At 38.6% G+C, this 26,085-nt stretch overlaps 1 protein-coding gene across 1 annotated transcript in view; it reads left to right on the forward strand.

Moving 5' to 3' along the window:
- Positions 1-26,085, forward strand: part of EFNA5 (ephrin A5) — a 297,159-nt gene that overhangs the window by 100,677 nt on the left and 170,397 nt on the right. The gene's annotated exons all lie outside the window — the stretch shown is intronic.

The raw sequence follows: 26,085 nt of genomic DNA on the forward strand, positions 1-26,085 counted from the left end.
CTAATATTACAAAACATCAGCATGCTTATGCAAGAGCCCAACAGCAATAGAAATGACAAAGAATTAGGTGAAAAGGAAGGCAAAAGCTTGGGAAGAAACATGAAAATGTCCTTGTGAAGACATATATACCAAAAAGAAACAATGGAAGTGCAAAACTGATTTTAGTATTTTGTTGGCAATAAATTCCACCCTGTTGTTTGAATGCATTTTGATCCTATGCTGCAGGGTCCATATGCTAAGAATTTAAATAATTGCTATTAAGAATGTTATAGTAAACTCTAACTTTTAAAAGGGCAGTTAGTCCAGATTTTCTCCAGTAGTCAAGCACTGTATATGTGAGTTAAGAATCTTTTTATGGCAGGTTCCCTTTGGTGGACCCTCCTCCCTAACTTTCTAAACTTCTCACTTGCAAAGCAGCAGTCAGGTTTGTATTCATTCTTTTCAGCCTGCTTGGATTTTATCTGACTGCAGAGAACGGTGACTGGACAAAGATTGTGGTTTGGGGCGGTGACTGCTGTGACGGCACCCTTTGCTCCCATTGTGTGCTTTACAAGGGACTCGCTCTGCCAGAGCTCCTTTCTCCTTCCCCGGGTCTAATCCAGAGAGCTCCGAGGGCTGTCTGGCGCAGCACCAAGAGGCGGAGTTCAGCACCGCGGCCAGCAGGGGGCATACTTGCCAGGTAAGAACAGGTTTCTCGGTGCCAGAGTAACTCATATCACGCACGTTCTCTGCCAGGCTGCCCTTTTTAGTCAGTTTGGCTCAAGATTAGACTCCAGAAGCATTTTATTTTGCCCTCTCAGGTCTCGGCCCACACCTGTATGACTGTCCACGCTGCTGTTTTCAGTTTCTTTTTGTTGTTAACAGTAGGCTGTGCTTTGCCATCCCTGCCGTCTGGTCACCTTTTACTTAGAAATTGGAGAGTGGTTTTCTTTTGCTCTCCCTGTATCACAGGTCAAGTTAAGGGTACAGTCACCTGCAGGGAACAGGACCAAGTGTGTTCATTGAGCATTTTGCTGTTTTACATGACCTCTCCATAAAGGAATGTCTCTACGAGAAAGGAAAAACCTGTTTCATAACGCAGTGCAGAGCTTTGTTTCTCTCGTCAGGGTGACAGCCCTTTGGTTCCTGCCAGTGGGTATGCGACAGGAAGGTGGGGAAACTGGATCATGAAAATTCCATGGCTGGCAATTGCTCATTCTTTAGCCTTCTAGCCGGGGGATAGTGTCTGGTTCCCAGGGTGGCTCAGTACAGTATTTAATTCAGAGAGCCCAAACCTATGCCATTAGCATTTTATTCTTAAAAAAAAAAAAAGAGGATGACTCTTGGCAATTTATAAGCAGCTTCAGCATAGTCTGTCACGAGGGGGTGATTGAGGAAGCGTTTTGTTTTTTGAAATTTGGATTCAGTGAACTTGTTGACTGGACTTTGCTGGGTAATGTTTTCCCCAGACAGTGAGCCATCTGCGCAGCAAAAGTTCACAGTGCACACCCGGGGCTTGTTACCACAATGTGGTGCTTGATGACTGAGAGCCTTTTCTTGAACGCCTGAGCCACTAGGTTCCTGTGCTCTCTGCCCCAGTTTGGATTACAAGTTGCCCCAATGCTGGAGCAATTCTCACTCTGGCTGGGGCGGACATGGGAGCAGAAACCCCACAGCAGGTGCTGATGCTTAGGATATCTTTTTCTGTAGGCCCCTAAGCCCTCTTCCCCGCTCACCCACAGTTCCCAACCCCTGCCGCCCTGGGCCCCCATTCTTGGATTAGTTCTCAGGCAGCTGAAAATACTGATGTGCTACCTCCTGTTAGAGAAGAAGAAGAGAGAGAAAGAGAGTGCACCCATGCAACTGCAACAGGTACCCCCCAGGGAGGAATGTGAAATCACTGAGCTCAAATCTTAGATGGTTTTCAGAAGTGTGTGTAGAGTGAGTTTACTTTGGTTTGTTTTTAGCAGAAGCACATTATTTAATGGCAGCAGGTTTCTTCGTTTTCAAGTCCCTTGGAAGAAACTTGGTGGTATTTCAGGTGCATAAGGATATAGAATCCAAACTCTTTGGTATTTATTGGTTCTTACTTTGCTCACATAAATGGGTCTGTTTAAGCCAGTTATGTGCACAATAGGGTTCCAAAATTATTTTTTTCAGAAACTGAGATTTATTTTCTGTCCTCTTTTTCTACTATTAACAGAATCATTAATGCCTGCCTCCCCACACACCCTTTTTCATTTTGAAAGTCATCTCTAGGAACTGTCTTTCCCAGAGCCTCATTGTTCATGAATTATATTGTGAATCCATTTGGACACCGACCAGGAAGTTGCTATAATTGCTCACATGCAAGTAAAAGCTTTCTCTGTGTATTAATTGGTTGATACAAGGGATTAAGATGATTACATGAAAGGCATTGCTGCTTCCCTCTGAATAGTTAGACCAAGTTGGGTGCCAAGGCATCATTTGATCCCATTTGCTCAGCATGTTCCCTTGATAAAGGCACAGAATTTGAACAGTGAGGTTTCCCGAGGCAGCAGAACATGGGGATCATTTGGATTCACTGTGTCTGTTGATGTGAAATGTGGGATATTAATCAAGGCTAATTACATGCAATGGGTTTAGAACAAACTGAAGGCCAGTTCAGGGCATGGTTCTCTATGTAATTACGGACTTTAAGGTACCAGGGTAATTACTGGAAATTAGAGGCCCTTCCTTTATGGGTCTTGCCTCTCAAAATGTGGAAACAGTTTCTTTCACCATTAGGAGGTAGGTCTCTCCTCAGAGTTTGGTGTTAAACAGATACAGCCAGCTTTTAAGTAGGCCTTGGTCATGCTTTGTCAGCTTTCTAGAGTTAGGGCAGTAATCCAGATAATTCTGGCCTACTTTTTTTCCCTGTCAGTGATCTTCTGATATTTTAATTCAAAATAAAAACTGGTGTACACTTGCTTAGGGAGTGGAATTTTAATACTTCACTGTCCTTTTGTAGATCATTACTCTTGTGTTTTTTGTTTGTTTGCTTGTTGTTGTTGTTTTTTTTTTTTTTTTTTTTCCCCGAACTGGNGAGATCGTGTCATTGCACTTCAGCCTAGCCAACAAGAGCAAAACTCTGTCTCAATAAATAAACAAATAAATAAAAGCAAAGAAAGTTTTCAACAAAACAGCATACTGATAATTTAAAATAAACTTCATTTTCTGTTTTATTAATAATATAAACAAATATGTCTTTTGTGTTTTAAAATAAAGTGAATTATTGAAAGTAAAATACAAGAAGCTGCATATAACCCAATACACTCATCCACATATTAAAAAAAAAATAGAGGCAATGATCCAAAGACTACTCATAAAAGATTATTTTACAACTTTTAAAGCTCTTAAATAAGCTTTAACTGGCTTACTGAAGAATTTCAGCTCAAAGATACTAACATGAGACTTTTATTTTCCCAACTAATGCTTTCAACCACGCTATGTCAAATCTCCCCTTTTCCCATCCCTTAATGAAACTATAGGCAGATTCCAACATTTTCTGGATACTACTGTTATTGAAATGCAGCACAGTACTATTTTAATACCTATCTCTTCATCGTATCTGATATAATTATTTCCCTCCCCATTGCTGACTAGATTTATGGTTGAAATGTGAAATAGGGAGTAGTGCATGGTCTGATCTCCCACTCCTCCATTTTCTGGGTCAAATTCGTACGGAAGACTATAGATGGCTCTGGTCACCTTACGTAATTAAGCAGAGACCAAGATGGTAGTAGGGAAACGTCCTTGGCTTTGTTCTAATTCAGATACTGGAGGCCTTTATTGATATAATGGCTCTTTTATTGGCAGATCAAGCTTCAACTTGGGCTCTCTGTGGATAAGAACTCTTCAAGTGGTTCATGATGCACAATACCTCCCCAAGTGGGACACGGTGTCATCTAGCCCTGTTATCAGTCTTCTCTAACTTTCATGAAACCATTAAGGTCCTCCTCCTTCCCTGTGGACCATGTGTAACGGGGTGCAGAGTGGAATCCTCATATTTTTTTCTCTGTATGACAGTAACTGACGTCCCTTACACCAAGGCTAGTTTTGGCTTCTCCAGCAAGTCTTCTCTCTTTAGAAATCTCCTCACTCAACTACATTCTCATTGGCTTCTCAGACATATTCCAAGCTCTCCTAAGAAATTTATTACCACTTTCTCTTTGTCTTTGATAGAAGCTCCAGGGTGGGATGGTTTTACAGATATAGTTAATGTTCATCTAGGGGATAAGAAGACATCAACTCCTTATTGCAGATATTCTCTAGCTTTAATCTTTGTGATTTACTTGGATCCCCTAACTTTCACTTGACTGGAAATATGAGGGGACATATGAAGAAGGAAGAATCTTTCACCAGAATTCCTCACTTTCTACAAAGCTGAGGACACCACCAGCTGCCCTCCTTCTTCCAAGGCCCTTACTTACAGAGGCAGAAGTGTATGGTTCGTTAAAGGAAGCTGAGGGGTTAACTATTTCTCAGTAAACCTTGTGGGGTTGGTAGTTGTGGTGGTACCCAGTTGTTCATGGCTTTCGTTTAGTACATGGGCTGCTTCCACAGCTACAACTTGTAGGGAGGTAGAAAAGACCTACCCGAAACAAAATCTAAATTTAAGCATTATTAAAACCACCTAATTAGAATTCATACAATGTATATTTTGTTTCAAATACCAGTAAAAGAGAAACATGATGTAAAAGTTAGATTTGTTTTAGTTGATTATAAAATACTTGTTCTTTGTAGAAAATTTTAAAACATAGAAAAGCATAAATAAGAAAATAAAATAACCTACAATCGCAGAATGTATTAAAACAATGGATAATCTAAGAATAACGTATGAATGGCTTAGAAATGCATAGTATGAGATCTTTCTTTAGACACTTAACTTACCTTTGCAGTAACTAAAATTAAAATTAGTTAGTATCCATAGGTCACCTGAAGAGACTGGCATAAAAGAACTACATTCCACCCCAAGTCCCGGCTATAAAGAGAAGTGGTAGAAGGAAGGAGTATACTTTCAGGAGTAAGAACAAATAAAGCACTCTGTAGCCCTTTGATAAATGGGGAAAGTAACCTTAGTTCTTAACTTCCTTTCTCCGGTTCCGAACTCTGAGCACCTTTGAATTATACAGGATACTCCTACCTCCTCTCAATACCTGCCCTCCCATCAATTTTGTTTTACTTAAAATTATTTGAATTAGTTTCTGATTTTGCAAGCAGACCATATGTATTATTTCTCAACTGGAGTTCTCATTAGTTAAATTTACTTAATATTTTAAATATTTAAAGCACTATTACTATCAGAGTTAAAATCTAGTAGGTAATAATGGATGACAACGCACTGGATAAAAGATTTCTGAGGCTCAATAATTACCTTCTGAAAGAAATTACAGTAATCTCTTCTTAAAATATAGATTGCTACTTCTTTTAATCCTTCTAGTCCATACATATCAGCCATATTGAGTATCTGACTAAAATAAAAATAGATGCACTGTTAATTCTCCAATTTAAAACTCAAGGCACAATACATACTAATTTATTGATAATATATAGTCTGTTTAGAAAAAAACTGAAATATTTTGATTCTAATTTTCTGCGTTACATAATATATACCCTTTATGGATTATAAACACAGCATAGGCCAAACGTTGAAAGCACTGACACTTGATTTGATTAGTAGAGAACAAGAAATAAATTTGGAGATGTCTCAAATTCCCTTCATATACTAAGTGATATACAGAACAAAATCCAAGAAACTGCTATAAAGGCTGTAAAAGTTACAAAACTCTCTGCATCAAATTTGTATAATAAAAGTTTCTTGGCAGGCGGAAGGGCAATTCGCTAATGTCTTATCCTATTGAAAATGTCTGGCCGGGCGCGGTGGCTCAAGCCTGTAATCCCAGCACTTTGGGAGGCCGAGACGGGCGGATCACGAGGTCAGGAGATCGAGACCATCCTGGCTAACATGGTGAAACCCCGTCTCTACTAAAAAATACAAAAAACTAGCCTGGCGAGGTGGCGGGCGCCTGTAGTCCCAGCTTACTTGGGAGGCTGAGGCAGGAGAATGGTGTAAACCTGGGAGGCAGAGCTTGCAGTGAGCTGAGATCCGGCCACTGCACTCCAGCCCGGGGCCACAGAGCAAGACTCCGTCTCAAAAAAAAAAAAAAAAAGAAACATTTTGTAAAAGTTCAAGTGCCGTTAAATAGAAATGGTGTGGATTTTTTTTAAAGTAAATATTAACTTACCAAATTCAAATGAGAACTTAAAAAGGGAAACTGTAGTAAGGTTATGCTAGACACTAAATTTTTGCTATTATGATTCTTTCAAGGATTAATCAAGATTAATTAAGGGAATCACAGAGGATTGCATTTCAGGACATATTTGGAAGTATTTATTGTATAGTAAGAATGAGGAACAATATTCTGTTCTTTAGTACCTTCACACTTTTGCAAATATAACTGGAAGAAACCCAAAACCTAAAACCCAAATGGTATTGCAGGCAGTGTTTATCGTCTTCTGCTTCCCCTATGGTTGATAAAAGTTGACTGATGGAATTTGAAAGGAAGCCAGGAGTCTTTTTTTTAAGTGTGGGATGTTTGTGAAGCTGCAGTAATTTCGGGTGCTCCCTCTTGTGAAGATCTATGTATGCATGACAAGGAATGCAGCATTTAGGTATTTGCTTACGTGTTTTAAAAGATCATTAACAAAAGCATTGGAAATGATGGCAGTGTTTTGTGTGTGTGTGTTTTTTAAGCTAGATTGTTTTATTGTGTTTTATTCTAAGCTCCTTTTAAGCGGGCTGGAAACCATCTCCACTGACACAGCCTTTTCCTTTACGTTTGAACTTTCCTGGCAAAAATGGCTTGTCGATAGAGTCCAAGCTAGTTCATTCCCTTTGTGTGCAGAGAATTAGACACATGAATGCCACAAATTAATCAAATGTAAGTCCAGAATAGAAGGCTCTCACCCACTAACATGACTGTGAAAGCTGCTTTGAATAAGAGGGAAAGGACCCATCAAATATACATGAAAAATAGTGAGTTTATGAAGGCCCAGGGATTGTTGGGCTTGACCGGACCTGCGTGCCATCACTTAGAGGAGGGCAGGAGCAGTGGGTGGGAGTGAAGGGACCACCAGCCCATGAGGTGGAGTTTTTCTTTTTTAAATGATCTCCTTCCATTGAGAGAAGCTTCTGGGAATATCAATGAGCCCCTTGCTGAGACAGCGTTGGGGGTCAAAGTGCAGGGCCAGCTGCCAGCCTTCCTGAGGGACAATAGCAAAGCCCTTCTGTACATATGACAAAAGGATATTCCAAAACAATGTGTTTAGACACTGAATGAAACAGCAGTTAAGTTAAAATTATGCAGCATCATGTAAAATTAACCTTTTCTCCTCCATCTTCTTTCTTACAGTGGAAAATTGATTGATCCAGTTCTTATTTTCTGTCTTCACTCAGCTATTTTTTGATTTTAGAACGTTAATCATTTAGCCATATAAGTTAAAAAATAATTTATGCCCCTTTAACACATAAATATGAATATTACAAAGGAAAAAATTTTCTTGCAGGCTTTTTTATTTTATATATATACCTATCATTATTTGGCTGTTATAAAACAGGAAAATACATATTTCTGGATGAACATAAAACATATGTATATATATTAGATAAATAGCAAGTTTTGTTATGCAAATGATGAAAACACAATGTAGGAGCATAGTAATGTGGTTAAACTAAACTTACACACACAGATACTATTTCCCAAACTAACATTAAAAATCAAAGTTGAACTATGAAAACATTAGCAAGAATTACTCAAGTATTTATTCCGAGATGCTTCAAATCTGGATTTAATATAATGTAATTTATGTAAACATAAACAGAGGTGAAATATGAGAAGCCCTAATATTAATATAAAACAAAATGAAAACTTGGCATTTAGGTCACATAGCAGAGCTATGCGCACTATTTTCCTAACTCTATCTTGATAAAATTGAAAGTTACCCATAAAAATATTCTGTGGTCTTTCAGCCCATATTTTTTTTTTTGTTCCTGGTGTGGTTTGAATTTCATATTGTGTTTATTTTTCTTCATTCTCTTCATCCTCACCCTGAAACCGCAGAAGGTTTTTCAATGGAAAGGAGAGTATTGTATCACACTTCCTGGTTGGTGCCAATTAGTTCCAGCGTGGACTTTCTTTGCGGCTTTATTTTGGAATGATATCATATTATTGGTCTTCACGTTTGCTAGAATAGTTCCAGTTTTCCATCTTTTAGCACAAATCCCCAAAAAGGTCACATACAACTTACTTACTGACCAAGCACACACGCTGAGGGTATGTGGTAAGATGACTAAGAATGAAAAGTTGGAACTCTTCATGTTCGGTTCTTAGAGTCAGAATTTATGGAACCCATTCAGCTAGTTAAAGACTTCTTAGATCAGACAGTGATAGTAATTTAATGTTCGACCTTTATTACCATGTATCCTTAACAAATTAATAATTTTAAATCTGAAAAAGGACCCTGGAGAAAACTAGAAGTGGACAAGGATCAGGTGAGAGGCCCTGCAGAGACCTGCTCAGGTCATTACAGATAGGGTTGTTAGGAGACGCAGATTGCATCGTTGTCTAATGAAGAGTATCAGATCAAAAAAAAAAAAAAAAAAAAAAAAAAAGAAAGAAAAAATCCAAACAAAAACAAAATAAAGTATTCCAACTGTGGTTTCAGCCATTTCTTCTTCAGTATCTTGGTACTTGACAAACATTCGTTGGGAACTTATATTATGAGTTAGGTGCTTTTGGGGACTACAATACCACTTACATCCTAATAACAGACACAGGACAATTAGGCTGTCATCCACTAATTGCAGGGCAAATACAACTAATACCATCAAGTATATGCCAAAAGCTGTGTATGTGTGAAAGGGGAAGCCCCATGTTGACGGGAAGGTCAGGAAGGATTTCTTAGGAGAGAAGGGTGTGAAATGGCAGGATTTTGAAAATGCAGAATAGAGGGAAGGCTAGGAGCCAAGACAGAGACAAGAAGTTCTGCCTTTTAACAGTAATTTGTCAAGCCACTTTGCCTGGAGCATCTTCCAGAAAATGATTTATGCTGGACACTTGGGTAAATAGACGCAGCTGCTGGAGGCTGGGAAGCAACAGGCCTGCAGAGTGTTCCTCCCCCACCCCACAGCCTCCCCAGCTCCTGCCCAGTCCCTGCCCATCCCCTCTGCAGGCTGAGGAGGAAAATAGCAGGTATAATCCTTGTAGAGCACAGTATCATATGAGATAGTAGTTGAGACGGCTCTGACTGAAGGAGGGAGCCTGGTGGAGGCAAATAGTGGCCCCAAGGAGGAGGTTCTCATATGATAAATTGAGAAGTTGTTTGACCCAGGAAGGTAGAGGGAGGGTTCCGATTACTTGCAAACAAGACTGCAAAGAAGTGAGAATTGCACTTTAGAAAGAGTAATCTTAAGGTCGGGTGAGACTGGAGACCCAAAGCCCAGTTAGGAGGCTGCTGCCACTGTGCAAGCAAGAGGGATGTGAGTTTAGATACAAGGAGACTCAAGGAAAGGAAAAGAAAGCATGGCCGGGTGCAGTGGCTCATGCCTGTTATCCCAGCACTTTGGGAGGCCAAGGTGGGAGCATCACTTGTGGCCAGGAGCTGGAGGCCAGCCTAAGCCTAGAAAGCATAGTGAGACCCCATTTCTATAAAAAATTAAAATTAACCAGACATAGTGGCTCACACCTGTTGTCCCAGCTACTTAGGAGGCTGAGGCAGAAGGATCATTTGAGCCCAGGAGGTGGAGGCTGCAGTGAGCTATGATAGAGCCTCAGCACTCCAGCCCAGGCAAAAGAATGGGACCCTGTCTTAAAATAATAACAATAATAATAATAAATTTTAAAAATAAAATAAAAAGAAAGTCGGTGTCCCAAGAACTTGGAAGACAAAGCATCTGACCACAGGAGGGAACACAAAAGGAGCAGGAACACAAAAGGAGCAGGTGGTGAGATGACTCCCAGGTTTTAATGATGGGGCAGGAAAGTGGGGTATCTGTGGAAAGTTAGATGTTACCCAAGATAGGCAGCTGGAGATAAGCCGTTAGTGTGGAATTATTCAATAATAGCAAATAAGAGTGATCTCTCTTTAAAGGTTTGATCCTTAAAGAGCATGGACTATTAACTAAGCCCTGCTCTTTGCAAAGGAGTTATTGAATGAGTTTTCTTCCCCTAGAATTGGGTATGGCTTTAAGAAAACCCATGCATCCCTCTCATGGTCATCATAAGGGTTGCAGAGCTGGTGGGTGATTACTTTTGTACCCCACTGACTTTCATGTTGGTTTGTGAATCCTCTGAAAATGAGGCCTTTCCTTTTTGTGTATTTTATAACACAAACAGCTCAGTAATTTAATACTGGCCCTTGCAATATGAATATTACATTATAAATAAAATTTCCCATTATTGCCACAAGAAATTATCTGGATGCTAAGAATAATTTGGCTTTATAAGCTTATATACCAATATATTGTTTCCAAACCCAAATATTAACTATATAACGGGAAGCTCTCTTTTCTATTTTATTTTTTGCACTAGATTTAAAAATTTCTTAATGGAAGAGTCTGTCTTCTGCACAGTAGGTACTCAACACAGTTTGATATTCACAATGGTGAGTTTACTACATATTAGGAATTTTTTTAAGAAATGATGCTCAGCTACTTTTACAGGATCCTTCATTACTTTACGTCTAATTCTAGTTTTTGTTTATGGGCCATGGGACCAAGCTGGAACATACCAATTATACTATATTCAAACTTTGATTCTTAAGTCAAAATCTGTTACAGAAATATTGTTGGTGTGGGTGCAAGCAACCTAAGAAATACTTTCAAATTCATTTCACAAAAAGTGACCTAGAATGTTGATTTAGAAAAAATATAAGCTTAAAAATGATGCTATCTGCTTGTATGTGAGAGAGGAATGGAGAGAGAGAGAGAGAGACAGAGAGAGAGAGAGACAGAGAGAGAGAGAGGATGGGCGGAGGGGAAGAAAGAGCTAGGTAGAATGATAAATGAAAATCTAAAAAGGCGGGCTTCATTTCACTGGTATTAATTTGGTAAATTATCCATAATTTATTAGAGCTTGTAAACATTGTGGCAAAATTTTTTGCCCTGTCAGTAATGAATTGCTACATCATTAATTTTGTCAAGGGATCAAGAAACAACATTGCTGAGCTCAAAGAAAACTCCTAGATGAATGAATATAGTTGGGTTGAGGTGCTGGTGTGGTTGATTAATTCAGCAGTGAATCCACATGACCGTTTCTTTCCTCATCATCAGCCTGACCTCACCTGCAAACAGTGGCACGGTGCGTCCCATCACCCAGTGGGGAGGAGGCTGTGTAGTCAGCACTGCATTTAGTTCTTTACGTTTCCCTGTGACACTGTGCTGGCCTGTATATATTTAAATATTCACTTACTTCGAGTATGTTTAAAGTGGTAAATGAAAAACTACATTTAAAAAAAGTCAGTTGGAATAAAAATGATAAAAGAAATCAGAAATACTTCAGATGAGAATATTTTATGGAGAACTTAGTGTCCAATACCTGTTTAAGCATTAAATTTGGCATTTAGTCTCCTGTTAGCTATGGGGAAAGAGAAACCTGATTATTCATATAGTTTTAATTTTCTCATGAAAGTGTATTGTTTCAGGCCAGGTGCAGTGGCTCACTCCTGTAATCCCAGCACTCTGGGAGGTTGAGGTGGGCGGGTAATGAGGTCAGGAGTTCGAGACCAGCCTGGCCAACATGGTGAAACCCCATCTCTGCCAAAAATACAAAATATTAGCCAGGCATGGTGGCATGCTCCTGTAATCCCAGCTGCTCAGGAGGCTGAGGCAGGAGAATTGCTTGAACCCAGGAGGTGGAGGTTGCACTGAGCCAAGGTAGCACCACTGTACTCCAGCCTGGGTGACAGAGCAAGACTCCATCTCAAGGAAAAAAAAGTGTATTTTTTTTCCTGGTATTTAATGACTAAGAGGTGTTTGTCACATGGCTCTTAACACAAGTGGTACCAGGTAGCATAGCAGAGTTTATTTTGAATTTTATAAATTGCATTTTATGGCTATTTCTTTGGTTTTGAATTGTTAATTCATAGGCATTTCAGGAAAGGTAGGTTGCAGTTGTCTTGTGCACTGAAATTGTCCAGGTATGATTGATTTGCTCATCAGGCCTGTAAAGAGGTAGAGTTTGGGGAACCTAGAATAGTGAACATTTACTAGTGAAAATTTACTAGTTACTCTTTATATCCCTTATACAGCATCTGTCTGCTACTAAGGCTTCACCTGTTCTTAATAAACATAATTAATGGTTAAAGTCTCATGGGTGTTTAAAGCAGTAGTTGCCTGTGGGTTGAATAAAGAGCATTGTCTTTAGAACCTAATGTAAAGTTAGCACTCACATTACAGAACTGTAGGGCTTAGTTCTGGATCCTTAGAGCTTGGTCCATGCAGCCATTCCTGGCTCTGCCTCACCTTTGGGATTCTGATGTCAGGGAGCCTCACTCCATGCATTGTCTAAGCAAGCTGCTGTTATGATGGATGAGGGCCTGTCTCTGCAGTATGATATGGAGGGTATTTGGGGATGGGAGCAAGGAGAGGAACCCAGTCTAATTCACGCACTTTTTGAGAGATAAAGAATCTGATAATCACAACATTAAGCCACTTGTCCTTGCTACCCAGCTAGGTAGTAGCATGTGTGAAACTAGAACGGATATTTAAGAGCTTGACTTAACGTTTGTGGGCAGCTAAAATATGAGCACACTTCACAGCAGCATGTGGGAGATGACTCAAGTAGTTCAATGGAAAGAAGGACAAGTGGGTAATATTAAAGGTTAATATTTGATTAATCAAAACATGAGAACAGGGTATTTTTTACTTAGATTTTAACACAGCCAAATTCACCTGCTCTTTATGGTTGAGACTTCATAATACCTAACTAGAAGAGGAAATTTCATCTGTCAACTAGCTACCTTGTTACTTTAAGGAATCAGGTAATTTTTCTTCTTTTCTTCTCCTTTTGTACTTTATATTATTTCAAAGGCCTTAATTGGCCTGTTGCTTTTAATAACATAGTCAATATTTTAAGTAAAAATTGAAAATCTTCATATATTGGCTGATAAGCATTATGTAAAATTTGAATTTGAAAGTAATTCATTCTTTAGCTCTTTAATGTAAAAGTTTAAAAATAAACTTTCAGCATAAGAAGCTTGAATCTTCAGTGTTGGACCATTTGAGAAAATAGAGTAAATCTAGTTTTATGTAACTATCCTAATACTCTTAGAATACCAAGTGTTTTACAGTAACAAGTTTGAGATAGGTTCCAATATGAATGTATTATCCCCACAGCCAGCCTGTTCGTTTACTCAATTTCAGAATACATATTAAAGAAAGTAATATCTATGCCCAATCCTTGTTTCAAAGTGTATTCATATGTTCAGATTTGGGGGAGGAAAGCATCCAGCCAGAAGTATTTTTTAAAGCAAATAAATTCCCCAAAGGATAATTGCTCTTCTAGAGGCATCAATGTGTATTTTAATGTTTATCTTTGCAGTAGGGTACATTTCTATTTTCTTTCAGCAATTTTACTCCTAGCACCAGGATGGCTATAGGAGGACTTCTTCCAGAGATGTGATGAATGACTTCTAAACAGTTCTATTTGAGACCATATTTTCCTTCAGAGAGATTATAAATATTCTTTTGATTGTGCATATTACTTAAAACTTCATGTATGTAGTGAAATGAACGTAAACAGATGTAAAATTGGGTCTTTGATAAAATGTAAAGTTAGCATTCCATTATGAATTATATTCTGGAGAAGAAAAATTATGAGAGAACACTTAGGGAGTGCTCTCTGCAAACATCAAGAGCAATTCATTCATTCCCTCATCCTGTCAGTAAATATTCGGTGCTCATTATGAGCCTGTTGCTATACTATATCCTAAGAGGGTTGCAATACATACATATATGTATGTATGTATTTTTTTGCTAGACATATACATAAGAAAGAGTTAAATGATGGTTTAAAAAGAAGAGTCACAATGAATGATCAGAAAATAAAGCCTCACACAGTGGAAGTTACCATGAAGAAGGGTTTTGGAGGCAATGGGAACCAGCAGGGCTGCAAAGGTGCTGAGTGGTGGGAGAGGCAGTGGTGGTGGCAGGGGCCAGGGTAGGGGGGAAGGAAAGTTGCATAGGGAATCAGGGCATCTGGCCTCAGTCCTGGCCATTCACCATCCCAGTGATTTACGAAACTGTGTCAGTTCCCTGGAACATAAGATTATCTCTAGCATCCCTTCTTGCCATTCTGTCATCTAAGTGCCCATCTGGCTGTAGAATTCTCTTCGTTTCTGCCTCCAGTTTTTGGCTTAAACATAAAAGTGCCAGACATATATTAGAAAAGAAAACACAACAAAACCTCATGTAAACCAATTTTCTTATGTTCTCTTTCCTTTGGTTCAGCCTGGATTCTTCTGCTCCATAAATATTTCCCATTTAGAAAGTAATTACATCAAGGCAAAGCTATATGTTTAAACATATATGGGTCTTATTGTTACGTGATAACTGAGTCTAAATTAGATGATTCTCATTAATGAAAGGACAAGAAAATAAGTAAGTCCAGACATAATCAGGTCACAGCGTTTGGCCACTGTGCCTTAACCTTCCCTTTGCCCTTATCTGCTAAAGCTTTGGCCTTAATATGGACAAAGAGCAATTTAAATCTCTTTACATTCCTATCCTTTTTCTTGAGCGGCTTCAAATTTAAACCTCTAATAAAGAAAGGGATAATAAAATAGCAGAGAAAGTATGATGGGAATTATATTGACTCTCAGAGAAGTTTTGGAAGAGAAATATATTCTCTTTCTTCAGCTCCGTCATAATATAATCATGGTGTGATTTCTACTTTGCTAGATTAGGGACTATTTTGGAAATCTTTAATGAGTATAATCAGGAGGTAAGCATTTAAAAATTACTATTTCGGCCGGGCGCGGTGGCTCAAGCCTGTAATCCCAGCACTTTGGGAGGCCGAGACGGGCGGATCACGAGGTCAGGAGATCGAGACCATCCTGGCAAACACGGGGAAACCCCGTCTCTACTAAAAAACACAAAAAACTAGCCGGGCGAGGTGGTGGGCGTCTGTAGTCCCAGCTACTCGGGAGGCTGAGGCAGGAGAATGGCGTGAACCGGGGAGGCGGAGCTTGCAGTGAGCCGAGATCGCTCCACTGCACTCCAGCCTGGGCCACAGAGCAAGACTCCGTCTCAAAAAAAAAAAAAAATTACTATTTCCTGAAAGTTAGGAAATTATTGTTCAGTGTAAAATGCAAAAGGCAAAGGGAAAAAAGCCAGTTACTTTAAGAAAAGAAACAAACAAAACAGAAAAGCCATTATAATCTGTGTGGCATGATGTAGTAGAGTTGCTGGGAGTGGGAGTTGAAATTTGAGTTGTAGGCTTAACTTTGAATATTTCGGTGTAAGGTTGGGCAAGTCATGTAATATCTTTGGGGCTCAGATTTTTTTTTCTGGTTTATGTTTATTTTAATGCCCCTCCCCCTCTCAGACTTTTTTTAAAAAATGCAATATAATAACAGCAAGCATTTATATATGCCATGTTCCAGGCAGTATTCTAAACCTTTTATATTTAATTACTTAATCCTCTCACCTATACCATGGGGGTAGATACTATCATATGATTGCAATTTTGTGCTTGTTTTATCTTGCATAACATTTTTGAGAAATTGTCTGAACCCAGGTCTCTTTGATTGTAAATTTATGCTATAAACCACTCCACTTGACTGCCTTATTATTTACATCATTATTATAAGAGGCCAACTATTTAATTATTCAAAGGTAAAAACACTTCTAAACACATATAATAGTAACAAAACTTTGTATATATAAACTATTTTGTCTCCAAAGGAACTCTGAAAAAGGTCTCTTATAATTTTAGTTATTGAGCAAAATCTCTGATATTAGAGCCTCTTTTTAAATCCCCGTTGTACAGATGAGAACTATGGTACACACACAGACAAGAGCTGGCAGCATGTAGAAGAATGCCACACTAACCAGGATTGAATTCACTTCTGTATATGTCCGTTGACAAATGTCATTGTTTAGACATGAGGAAACAAAAATAGCTTTTACCACATTGCCCCAGGCACCACAGTCTCAGAATTCCTGTCAACCCTCAACTCTGCCACTGGGCTGCATGATTCCTGAGGCAGCGTGTGGTTGAAACTCAAGCTAGGATGCCTGCCACCTGACCTCCAGCCTTCCCTCTCTCGCCCCTTCTCATTTAACAAATGTTTGCTAAGCACCTCCCACGTACCAGGCGCTGTGCTGGGGACCAAGGCAAATATGTTTACAGCCACAGATATGACCTGTGCCCTGTGTAGCTTACAGTTCAAAAGGGGCATATAATGATAGACATGCTGTGAGAAATGAAGGAGATATAGGTGGTTTTTGGAGAGGGATTTGGAACAGGAGCCTTAAGGTTTGGATCCAAGCAGCCATTTAATTTCTTCCTAAGTATTCCAACTTTGGTATGACTAGTCTCCCACATACTGGGTAATTTAGGGCAAGTAAGATGTGCTGGAGGGATCTGAATGAGATCAAAATTTAGATTAAAAAAAAAATCTTCCTGTGGCTTTTCATTAGTGGAATGTGAAATGGAGTAATGAATTGGCTTTATGAGGGCATTGGTTCAGGTGACTTCCTCTTGCCGCAGACCACTGGATTTGAGATAGTTATTTATTTTATTTATTTTATATTTTATTTATTTATTTATTTTTATTTTAAGATGGAGTTTTGCTCCTGTCACCCAGGCTGGAGTGCAGTGGTGCGATCTCGACTCACTGCAACCTCTGCCTCCCTGGTTCAAGTGATTCTTCAGCCTTAGTCTTCTGAGTAGCTGGGATTACAGGTACCCGTTACCATGCCCAGCTAATTTTTGTATTTTTAGTAGAAACAGGGCTTCACCATGTTGGCCAGGCTGATCTCAAACTGCTGACCTCAAGTGATCCTCCAGCCTCAACCTCCCAAAGTGCTGGGATTACACGTGTGAGCCACCACACCAGGCTGAGATATGTATTTATTAAGAAGACTACCATGAGTAGGAGAACAGAGTTCCAGCTTGAAGCATAGAAAATTTGAGTTTTACTTTGCACTATGTTGCTAAATAACTTGTGCAAGTTTTTGGTGGTGGTTGTAAAATCTAATAGGACTCTTGTGAAGATTAAGTAAGAATGTGTACATATAACAGCTCACATGGTACCTGGCACATAGGAAGTGTGGATTAAATGTAGTTCTCCTGGTTCTTAGTTGATGTGGGAGAGACCAAGGTGGATAAGAAACTGTGAGTGCCAGGTCTGGATAGCCTTGATGGGGATAGGATATTTATCCACAAAGGCAGTTTAGTATACTTATGTGCCAAAGAGGGGCAGTGGGGTTGACTTACTGACCAAATAGATGATAAATAGTGTACGGGCTCAGGATGGGTATATTTTGGAGGGGCACAAGGTGTGAAGAAGGGAAATCATGGATGTTTCCAGCAGTGTAGACTGAGTCGTGCAATTTGCATAGAATACCTGATCTTTATAGGAGAAGTATTAGCTGGTGAGTCAGATAGAGATGCTTTGAAAGGACCAGGATGTTTTACTCTGCACCCTAAGGGAAGCTTACCCTTCTTTTTCAGCCTTCTGGGTGAAAGATGAGAAAGAAGTAGAAAGAATGCTATTTTTACTATATTCTTGAAATGGAGGTTTGTAGCAAGTTGGTGTTTAATAAAGAAGTTTCTTTCCATTATTTTTGGCTTGAGATTTAATGAACAGTTGTAGTAAAATCAGATTAGCTATATACACTACTATTATAGAAGAATGTTTATATCTTACATCTGACTTTAAGCTATTATCCATTCTTTGCATTCCTTTCTTCTGTCACAGGTTAATTAAACCCATGTTTTGGTCAGTGCTTACGCTACATGGCAGAATGTTTAACATTCAGTTTCAGATGACTATATGAGAAGTAATGGGATAAAAATCTCTTTACATTGATGACTTCAGGCTCAATTATTGCAGAATAAAATAATGATGAAATTAAATATGTAACACAAATAAAATCTCCATTCCCCTTCTCCCATACACAAAATGGCATATAGCAATGGACACAAAAGCACTAAGAAAAGGTTGAACATGGGTAGCTGCACAAACAGGATTACAAAGCTGCATGTCGGCCGACCAAATAGATTAATGGGTGATGTATATCTGGCTATCTCAGGGTTCTGAAGGTGTACCAGAGCAAGATAATGAAATTGCCTGTCAGGTAATCTGATTTGAGGATTCCAGTCATATGTGAACTGGTGTGTGGGCTAATAAGCCAGGAATTTGCCAAGACTCATTATTTTTAAAGTTGCTCAACTCTCTACATCTGTCTCTGCAGGATATGTTAGACAAAGTGTCCTGCATAGAGCAAGAGGTGGGGAACCCGTGAGAATGCCCAGGTTACCGAGGATTGCTGAGGCACAGCTCCAGATCGAGTTGAGTGTTTCTCGGTTGTTCAGAGCTCAGCTAGAGAACTGCATAGCTGCCAAGCAGACAGCATGGTAACCTCTCTCCGTCCTGGTTGGCAGAAGCTGCTGTTGCAGAATGTAATAGTAAATGTCCCTCCAAAGATGTGCAGGGTGTAGGCATTTGCATCTTGGCTCGGGCATTTAGTGGCACTTTAACCTTGGCCAAGGTACATAGCCTTTTTAAGACTCGGTTTTCCTATCTGCAAAGTATAGAAAATAGTGCCTAATCCATAGGGTTGTTACTGATAGTGAAGTTGATCTCACAGTATTTGGTACATGATATTTGTTAGATATAATAAAAAGATCAAATAAATTGAGGGCTCTGTACACTTCATTGATATTTCTCTTTGCCTATCAATTAGTTTCTTCCTACCTCGTTTTTAATTATGAAACGATTATAATTGTTCCCCTTCTCTTTCACTTAATGTTTCTATGAGGATAAATAGAGAAACCTCACCATTACTTATTATTGGTATGTTTTTGTTTCATTCAGCTTTTACGTGTATTATGCAAATATTAATTGTTCCCATATCAGTGACACAGAAGAATCACCAGCAGTAATAGTTCTTTTATTTGGGGCATAAGATTCAACTGGAATATCAGAATGGGAGGATTCTAGAAAAGGTGCTCAAAGCTTTAATTATTTTATTTCTGATACATATGAGATGTGTGCTTTTAATATACACCTGTTTATATTCTAGTATAATTAATTTCTCCCTTTTGTAATTTGTTAGCCCTGAAATATTGGAAAAAAATAAAATCTCTCAGTGAATGAACTGTTATGATCAGTATGATTTTTAAAACAGTGCTAACAAATTATAGGGTGATCAGCTAGCTTTCTGGACATAAGTTACAGCTTGCCTCTTTGAAGAAACTCTTTTTATTCTGCATATGATAGAATTTGTATCATAAAATTATTCTGTTTTCCAAAGGAATTACTTCTCAACTCTAGGTATTAATTTTCTTTTGTAAAGCAGCAGATATTTCCACATCCCAGGCTAAATAATAATCCAAAAATAACTGCAAAGAAAGAAAATATAATGATGTGTGGAAGAAGTTACCACGTGTGGGGTTGTCTTTTTTTCTTAAGAAAAAAGAATCATTCAAATGCTTTTTCAACTGTCTCTATGAAGAACTAATCCCTCAGGATGATTATAATGTATATATAATTTAGACCAAAAATGCCAATATTCAATATGCTTCATTTGGTAGAAGGAAAATCATAAAGGGAATCAACATCTCATCTCTATTATCTATTTAGTGAATTCTCTAGAATTCCCATTGGATATGGAAGAAGATACATTAATGTCAATAGCAATGGCCACAAAGTAGAGTGTCCTGCTAGATAATTGCTCTACCAGTAGGAGAAGGCAGGCTATGTTAGTCCAATAAGAGCTTCTGTTCAAGGTCAAGGTCTCCTCTGAAGGTTTAAACAACTGCACCTTAGGGAGATGTAAAATGGAGATGGTCTCTCCCCTTTAGGGATATAAAATCTAATGGATGGGTTTGCCTTCCCTAGGGTGACTGTGGCCTTGACCCTATGGAGTGGATTACTCTCACCAAGCTTTGAAAGCAGCAGATGATGTGGCCATGGTAGAGTGGGGCCAAGATCTTTTCCTTCCTAGCTCCCATCTTTCCTCTCCCTGTGTCCCATACTTCTCTTCCCTAACGTTTCCACAGCCCAGCCATGGCAGGCTCACTGGGGATTGCAGAGCAGGCAGTGAGTGTTCATCCCATTGTTAGTCATGGCCGCTGCCTGCCCACAGTTTAATAAGGTCCCTGGGGAAACCCAAGTAAATATCTTAAGTTCCGGGGTGTTTAGTCAAACAGGATCAGGGGCAGTTCTTTTTCTCTCCCTGTCACTCTTTCTTTCTTGGTGTATTTATATTGCCTTGTGGTTAGGATTACACCTCTGGGGGAAATTTATATCTAAAGCTAATCCCTTAGAGGAGGGCTGTAATAATAAAATAGCAACTTGCATTTATTTATTCTTTTACAGCCTACAAAGTACCCTCATATTGTCTTGCTTACCCCTAAAACTAACCCTCACAGGTAAATTACTATTGCCCACATGTTACAGCTTATAAAAATCATTGCTCAAAATGTCAGAGCCAGGAACCGGACCCAGAAATCCTATTCTATTACATGGACTAGTCTTTTCCACTTCACCGTACCATAGATAGCTGTTTACAATATCTGATGCACGTGACAACATCAAAACATTCTTCAATTTTTAAAATCTTCATTCCTTTGGCTTTGTAAAATGGAGAGCTCTATGAATATACAGAGCTCCCTGATGAGATGAAGCCAATTCATATAAACAGATTTCAGACTGGTACTATAAAAGTTATCAGTTAGCTTGCCATATCAGTTACATTTTTCATAGTACCCTGCTCTAAGTAGACACCAGATGTTGTTCACTAATGGAATGGTAAGAATGGTTAACATAGACTTTGGAGCCTGTAGTTATCACTGTTTGTCACTTCCCAGCTTTCTTCTCTCCCATGAGTTACCTACACTTTCTGTGCCTCAGTTTCCTCACCTATTAAATGAGGATGGGAAGAGCACTTCCCTCATGGGTCACTTGGGGATCAAGTGAGTTAACACATAGTGAGCATGATGCCAAGCATACAATCAGCCCACAGTTAATATTAGCAGTTACTATTATTATCATTCTTAGTATTGTTATTGGCACTGTAATTTTTTACAACACTTTTGCTATTCCCATTTACCATAAAGCTAGTATGTGGAAGGCTTTTAGGCATTTTCTCACTTTTCCCAGAAGTTACCAGAAACAAAGAGAGCCCTGGTCATGTTTTGCAGTCTTGTGGGCCACAGTAAATGGCCAGGTTTGCATAACTCTGCTAAAGCCGAAAGTTTTAAGTCACTTTTATAGTGCATGCACTTGGCAATATTAAAACAAAACAAAACAAAACAAAACAAAACAAAAAAAAACAACTTGAGTCTCAATAGAAAGAGAAGAGAAGGAAAGAGATTGCTATAAAAGTACACTTTTAGCTGAAAGTGTTGGTCATATGGAGACAGTAGTGGGGATTTTTTTCAGCTTTGTAAAATCTTTAACAGCCTTTTTTTTAAAAAAGCTTATATATTTTACTTATAGTTCCTTCTTAGACTTAAAAGAATTATCATGTCCTAGGAGATTTTCAGAACATGTTTTGTATTACAATTTCATAGGGAAAGTTTAAAGTAAATGTTCAGAGACATCCTTTCTTCTGATGGGACAGGAAAGAGATGGAATGAATCGATACTGCGAAGAGGGGTAAAATAGGTGTCATAACTTCCACTTTGATCGTTTGTTTCCTAAGTGTCCTGTTTGATAGGGAAGAATATGGAAATTGGCAGGGAGTTGCTAAAGTAGATCAGAAAAAAATTCTTGTATGGATCCCTCAATCTGGACTCCAGGCACTTGGGTCTCTAGTCTCTGCTGCTGGATATTTAAGGGGGATAGTCATTGTACTTCCATTTTCTTGCTGACCAGAGGGGAATTACAGAACATGTCATTACTACGAAAGGTTATTGTGAGAATTGAATGAGTTACGTGTAAAACTACTTTGAAAAATATGAAGCATTTTTGTGAGGCAGAAGAGTGTAATGGTTTCAAGCAGGAGTTGGCAAACTACATGTTACAGATTGTCTATGGCAGAGATTGTGTAGCCCACAAAGCCTGAAATATTTACTCTCTGGCCTTCAAACAAACACTGGCAGACCCCTGACTTGGAGCATGGATTCTAATGCCAGTTGGCCTTGGTTTGAATCCTGGCTCTGCAGTTACTGCTGTGTGACCTTGGGGCTGGTTAATTAACCTATATCTCTATCTTTTTATCTCTGGAAAAAAAGATGATGATGGTACCAATGCCACAGGGTGGCCAAGACTATGAAATGAGTTAGGACGCATAATTATACTGTAAAAATCTCTTAGGGCATCACCTGGCATTTATTAAGTGCTATATAAGGTTTATGTGATATTATTAAAACACCTTATTCGTGTAGGGTACTGCTGGATTAAACAATTTTTATAGCATCCTGATTTTATAACATGATATTTGTATACTAAAGCTTTTTAAAATTACTAAATTGATAGTTAAAGAAACTGATGTTTTTCATTTCATTGTACCTAGCAGGAATACTACCTAGAATACTACTGTAGTCTACCTAGAATACCAAAATACTGGTAGGGCCTGAAAATATTCTAAGGACTTCTAGAAGTCACATTGCAGATTACCAAGTAGTGGCATTTGAGGAGACTTCAGCTGAGACAAGTCTCTATTATGATGGTGGACAAATTGAAATGAAACTATAAAGTTTGGTATTCTTTGTGAGTAGAAATGTCTACTAAAGTGCATACATTTTATTTCAATATAGAAAGTAGGAATGAAAATTATAACTGCCTTATTATTAAGGTACAGTACATATATCGTATCATTTAGCCATTATACCAATACTGCAAAGTATGTGTTTTTCTTCCCATTTGAAAAATGGAGAAGTTGAATCTCAGAAAGATTAGACAATTTGCCTATAAGGTAGGTGGTAAGCGCATAATCATTCTCCTCTACAATACTGTCAAAGAGGAATAAATTCAGTGTTGAAGTCCTAACACTATCTCGTATACATATAAAGATGAGGAAACGCTTATTGATTATATCAATGACAATTTACCATTAGTATTATATAATTCAATCATATTAAAATAGAACTTCTAAATTATTAACTTGTTATAATATTTCCATATTAAATTGACATTTGACATCTCAGAATATTGCTGACAAGAGTTGTTCCCCGTATTTCAGGACCGCAGTTTTGCGTACCCATCAGAAATCTGAGCACATCTAAAAGCATCTCTGCATTTAGTGGAACCACGTGAGGGCACTTTGCCCATGATCAGAGCTATTTTACGGTTTTCTTTGTTAATGTCTTTCTGCTCTAAGAGAACCCTATAATGAGCAGTCCCTTACTTGACTACAGATTGCCGTCCTAAAAATGTGTTCGACAGTCAAAAATCCAAAAGTTGAAAGGTAGACAAATACCTTATAAGGAATGACTTCCATTTCCAGAGAGCCATAGGTACTAACCAATCCCTTTTTACATTTGAGAGGTACTATTTCTGTGTGGGTCAGGCAACCCCGTGGGTGCTGAAGGATCTGGACAGCATAAGAGGCCCGGGAAAGTGGCTGCTCATTCCTCATGGCCAGAGCCAGGACTCAGGGCAGCAATGCCTGATCTCAGGACAAGGCCCAGGCCACTGCCAGGACTCTCACAGGGACATCCCTATGCAGAGGCATCCTACATCAGAGGACTGGCCCTTCTTCCTTCCCTCTTACCACTGTGGAAGCCTGGGACCCAACAGGCTTGAGATGAGAGCTGAAGAGACTGAGTTTGGTGCCTGTGAGATACAGAAAGATGTGGGTGCTCAGTATGGATGAGCACACAATGCGATGGTCCAGGCCCATCTGTTCAAAAAAACCCCAGTTTACTCTTAGGGACTGGAACTTCTCTCTTAGTCTCCATCTGCTCGAGGGGACTAACAAGCTGCTACGTATTAGCAATATGAGTATGGCAAACTATGAGCATCCATTTCCTTACCTGTAAAATGAGGATAGTTCTTGCCTTGCTTGTCTTAAAGACTTTGTGGGGATCAAATGAAATAATGTCTGTTTTGTGTTAGTTCAGGGATTACATGTAATTCTTTCCAGATTAATTACCAGACAAATTGGTGAGGTGCCTGTGTATTTAAAAGCCTCCGTATTTTTGACCACTATTAATGGTTAATCCAAAAGAAAATAAAGCATTCTGGAAAACTATCATGTAAATCAATTACAATTTGGGCTTTTTTTTTTTTTTCTTACTCTGAAATGTGTCAGGACCACTATTTTAGGAAATAACATTCTTGGCATACTTTGAATGGATTTTTACTTCTCTAGAGCTTGATTGCATAGAAAAGAAATACCCAGCCTGCAAAGTAAAGCATTCTGGAAAAATTATTGGGTAAAACAATTATACAATTGTCATTGCAAAAAATGCGTATGTGTAAGTGTTTATGTTTTCTTACTGAGTGCGAGAATTGTGTCATTTTACTTAATTCAGACACTGGAGGGTTTGGGGGATCTTAATCTCGTCTAGAGCAAATCCTCTCAAAGACTTACTTGACTGGACTTCTTCCACTTTATACTGTTGAACTTGGTGGAGTACTAGTCCTATCACCATAATCCACCAAAGCGAACACACCTTTGAAAGACTGCTTCCTACAGATGAGGAAACTGACAGGTGGTTTCACATTTTGCACATCTGGTTTTAAAACAAAGGACTGATTCAACAGATACTCAGCATCAGCCTCTTTACTTCTGCTAGACACTGCTCCTACTAACAGCTCGCGTCAGCTGTACATTTCAGTGCTGTGTTATTTATGTGACAGTTCCTTGTAGCCCGTTGTACAACAAGAATCCAAGCAAGTATTTCCCAAATTTCAAGCTTTACCTGTTAATCTTTTTAGAAACTTACTCACCTTGCAAAAAAACTATCTGAAGGTGTATCTACAACATTCCTTTATTTTTAGCTATTGCTCTTATAAAAATAATCATATTAAATGTGAAGCAAAATTGCAGGAAAAAATATTTTGACCATTAATGGTAGCATTGCATATGCGATATCCAATTTTTCCATACTGTTCTGATGTGAAAGGGGCAGCGATTGTTTTAAAAGTCCATTGTTTAATAACATTTATGTTGGTTCTAAACTTCAAACAATTTTTTAAAAAGTGTGGGTAGTCTTTCCTCACTCCACCTCAACTGAAATAATGAATTGGATTCTGAAGTTTAATTTTCAGTTTAGTTTCAGTTGTACTACATGTATTTCCTTGAGTAGGTTAGTTTGCCTCTCTGGACCTCATTTTCATCATTGGAAAATGAAGGTTCAAGTCATTTGATTTTTGTGGCTTCTTCTGGAATCTTCCTAAAGATAGTTTATTCTTCACAATTATTTTTAACTTAGACAGGGTTTACAGAATTTTATATAGACCTTTTTAGGAACTTGAGCCTACTACATAAAGAATAAACCACCTTCTGTGAACTTGAATGCTATTTTAGGGTATAATTTTTGTTTATTTGTTCAAAAAATAGTGATTCAATTTAAGCCAAAAGCACTTATTTTAATAACAGATTCTTAGTTAAGCTATTTTACCAAAGTTACATTACCATGAAATTTCTGGGGGGGCGGGGAACACAATTACACTGTCTTACAAAGTCACCCCTTATAATCATTCACAATTAGTATATATATCATCAAAAGAAAATGCTTTGTTTTTTTATGGTTAAAATAACAAGGGACTTCATGTAAATGTATAACCTACTTAATGTCTTTTTTAATGCTCTGCAGCCAACTCAAAGAAAAATGTCCTGCCAGGGGTAAACACTGATTCTGTATTTATTTGCGCAGCAGGCATTGGTTTCATGAAGTAGGCTTG

This window comes from Rhinopithecus bieti, unplaced genomic scaffold, assembly GCF_001698545.2.
Source record: "Rhinopithecus bieti isolate Rb0 unplaced genomic scaffold, ASM169854v2 scaffold_39883, whole genome shotgun sequence".
Classification (NCBI taxonomy): Eukaryota; Metazoa; Chordata; class Mammalia; order Primates; family Cercopithecidae; genus Rhinopithecus; species Rhinopithecus bieti.